The sequence below is a fragment of the Anarrhichthys ocellatus genome, unplaced genomic scaffold (assembly GCF_004355925.1).
Source record: "Anarrhichthys ocellatus isolate YVR2014 unplaced genomic scaffold, GSC_Weel_1.0 scaffold16, whole genome shotgun sequence".
Taxonomy (NCBI): Eukaryota; Metazoa; Chordata; class Actinopteri; order Perciformes; family Anarhichadidae; genus Anarrhichthys; species Anarrhichthys ocellatus.
Window position 1 is genome coordinate 5,832,475 of NW_022280046.1, and position 4,083 is coordinate 5,836,557.

Sequence of the window (4,083 nt, forward strand, 5' to 3'; positions counted from 1 at the left end):
TGTGTGTGTGTGTGTGTGTGTGTGTGTGTGTGTGTGTGTGTGTGTGTGTCAGCGATCCTGTCATCCCTTTGTCTTCTCTATGTGAGGTGAACATCCTCAGTCAGGTGTCACGGCTGTGAAGGAGTCCACAGATTTACTCTGTTCACTCTCTGATGTTTGGAGGTGCAGTCACCAGTCATGGAGCCTCTTCAGCTCCATTTATATTTAAACAGATTGCTCTAGAGGAGGAGTCACATGTTTGTTTAAAGTCTTTAGTTTGGCAGAAGCCAGCGCACCTGCTCATGTTTCAGAATGACATAGAATAAGTAAAGTTGTAAATGTAACCCCCTTTGGGATGTCTGTCCCCTGGATCCTAAGTGTTTAGGAGCCATGGGCAGCTACAGCGCAGTCTTTAATTACATAAGGTCTTAAATTAAAGTATACAGATGTTTATGGCTGGTAAGCTTGCCATAGCCCAGCGGTCACACAAATACAATTATTCCAAACTTTATTGATGATGTGTAATGCATCTAAGCCTGTTTTGCTGCTTTCTGAGTCGTCCAGCTTCCAGGTGTTGAGCTCAACGGATTCTTGTTGCATAAACAGAGTTCACCAGACTACGGCGGTCTCATTCGAGGTCTCCAGGTTAAAACTCTGGTGGGTCGTCTGATTGGTAATAAGTCATGTGACTTGTTGCACGGAAGACAACGGTGGAAGCGTGAGGAGAGAGGAGAGTTTGTTGTGTTGGAGTACAGAAAGCGTAACTTCGTTATCTGAAAGATTCTCAACATTCAGATGATTCTACGGTAGGGATGAGATGTGAGAATGAGACTTTTCCAAAGCGAACGTCTGCAGCTCTCTGTCTCTCTCTCTACTGGACTCATTGAACAAGTTGTTGTCCCCATTAGTCACTTGGACACTAAAACATGGTTGAAGTTACCCTTTAAATATGATAAATGAAGTCCTGTTTATATGACCCCAACGTTAGAACGTTTGAGTATACAGAGGTCTATTTAAGTGAGTGATGTTCAGTTAAAGCTGCATCCATAATGAGCTCTTGTGTTGCTGATGAATGTATACATTGTTTTATTATTTTATTTAGATTTGGTCATTGAGCACTTGTTAGTAAGGGTCTTAATATGAACTCTAGTCCTCCGGTTTTGGGTCTCATCCTGGTTTTGATTCAGTTTGCGATTGTATTCCCACTTGTTTAAGATGATATGACGGCTTTGATGCAGTCTTAAACTTGCTGTGAAGTTATCCGAAAATGACGTCATCATTTCCTGTGTCGGGGACGATACACATGCAGCCGTTCATCCCAAAGACGCCGTGTGTTGAGTTTGTTGTCTTGTTTTCGTCACGCCTGACTGCGGAGCGACCCCTGACTTCCTGTCACATGTGATGCTGAGCAGTGTGGCAGCCCATGGAGGACGTATCAGCTGTACTCTCGCTGCTCTACTTTGACTTTCAATTCATTGAATGTGCACTACATTACATTTGCCAATGCTCTGCTGTGCCTACTGAGATGTGTCTTGTGCTCCGTGGTTTGGTTGTTTGTTTTTCATTGCTGCTGTATCAGTGTTATTTGTGAAGTATGACTCATGGTTTCTACTTTGACTCTGGATGGGTGGGTAACAAAACAACATGGGTGTAAATATTTAGTGTAAATTGTTTCTAACTTGTGTGTGTGTCCGCTGATTATTGATTTGTGGTTTTGATATTCCATGTCATCATGTCAAATGCGTTCTGTTTAAAGCAGATCATTGTTTGTGTCTGCTCTTCTTTTTACTCTGGCCTTCTGGAGATCAGTGACGGTTCCATCTTTTATTTTCTGAGGGTTTTGCTTAATGTTTTTTGTTTTACGCTGCAATTAAATATCCTAATTAGGGAAGATGTATAAAAGAAAAAAGGCTTACTTGATGTGAGAAGGACAGCTGTACTACATGTTGTACTTGGTTCTTTCACAGTATTTTATGGTTCATCCATCGGCCCATTAATCCGATTTTAATCCCTGGTGCATATGAAATGATGATTAAATGAGAGATTTATGACAATGCATGCATTAATGTTTCTGTAGTCACCTTGAGTGTTTCTGTGACCACATTCAGACCAGACTTGACCTGGAGAGGCTGCAGCTATCATGAGGTGCTATCAGAGGGTTTGTGTGACTCTCAGAAAACCACTCTTGGTGCCTTTCAGACATCACGCTGCCGTGCAGAGCTGCCATGTTTACAGAGTGAAGTCCAAGTCTGACAGCGGCTACAGGTGCTTTGTTGGAGATGCCAGTAAATACTAAAGCTGTCCCATCAGCAGGTCACGCATGTGGGTGAGGAGGACGGACTGGATTACTCAGTGGAAATCAGCCATACCTCTGATGAATGTAATGTTCTAAATAATAATATATATTACTAAATCTGCAAAATGCCTTACAGACTTTAAAGGATAAGGCTGGAATAAATCAAAAAGTCTTATTGTCGACAAAGACCCAAAACCGATAATTACTTTAGTCCGACTTTTAATACTTTGACTTCCCCAGCCTGCTGGAGGCACTCGGACCCAAGGCCATTGGTTACTACTGAAGATGTAAATCTCTAAAAATATAAAATAGTTTATTTTCATTTTTTTTATTTTAAAGGGTCAATAGTTTTATAAATTGCTGGGCACTGTAATTTCTAAAGGGTAAAGGAGGAACGTGTCACCCAGTGAAACTGTGGCTTTGGATAGTTTTTGAGCAACAATGGAGCTCTGTTTGCTTCACCTGTATGTTTTTGTTGAAAATGAAACGGCATCATAAACCTGAGACTACTGTTCTGTATCCACCGAGGGATCTGGAATCTGTCAAGTCGAAACACAAAAATCTTAAGATGGTAACAGAACAGATACAAGACCAGTGATCACTCATTCAGCTCCACGATGAGCTCTGACAGAAGCTGCCTAAGCTCACTCTGCTTTGTCAATTTATATTCTCGCCTGCTTCTTCCACTGAAAGGAAATTGGTCTATTCCCTGTTTTTCAAACATTTAAAATTGATTCTTGCGGTTGTATTGCAAAATTACAATTGTCTAGAATGTTGCGGTTGTGTGAAACAAATGAGGGTGTTTGGTTTTGTAGCATTTTGCCCTTTCTACACTCTTACATTACCTGATTGGCTGAATCTTCACCTTGTGGTGATAATTATTATAAATGTGATTATTATTGAATCGGAGCCATAGCAAAATGCCAACTCTACTATTTCATGGATGACAAAACATCAGCGCAGTTCATCGGTTTGCCGGCTGCAGGGGTTCCTGCTGAGCGACTCTGACCGTTCACTGATCGAGCACTTTGTAACTCAAGTTGTGGCTTATTGTAATGTTCTTTGAATTCAAACTTCCTTCCTGCCAACTTAATTTTTGAATAAATCTTTTCAATTAATGTTTTGGATCTTTTTAATTTTTTTTTTTAAAAGCCTGAAGAAGATTCAAAGTTTCATTCTACTTGCAACAACACCACGTCATAGCCTCGTCCTCCTGCTCTCCAGATCTCCCTCCAAGAACTCTGTATGTCTTCTTCAGGAGGTCTCTCCTTGAAGCCATCCGCAGTCTAAAGTTGCATCCATGCAGAACCGGTTTTCCCAGCTTGGAGAGCGAACACCTCTTCACTATCTGATGACAAGCCTGAACCCAGTGGTGGCCGTTAGAGCAGCAGATTAATGCCCATGCTTTTGGAACGACACGTTCAACAATCACTAAAACATCAACTGCAGCTGCCTGTGACTGAATGTTAAATACTATATGCTGTCAGTGCTCCACCAGGGGGCAGCAGAATCCATCTATCACAGTCTACACTTCCTACTGAAGCCAAGGCTTACAGGAGATCCAATCACAAAGCAGGGCTCTACCCATGAAATGCTTTTCATCTTCAATTAGTGAAGTCACAGTTTGTGATCCTGGAGACTGCAGCAGGTACAAAAGGAAGGTGATGAACAATAGACAGAGATGACTCATGCATGTGCTGCTGGTGCAATACAGTGCGGAGGACAGTGTTTACACTTGTCATTGCTCAGCCTGACCTGTCAGACACACTTTTGATGAGTTGCCACTGTTTAGGAACGCATGGACAGTT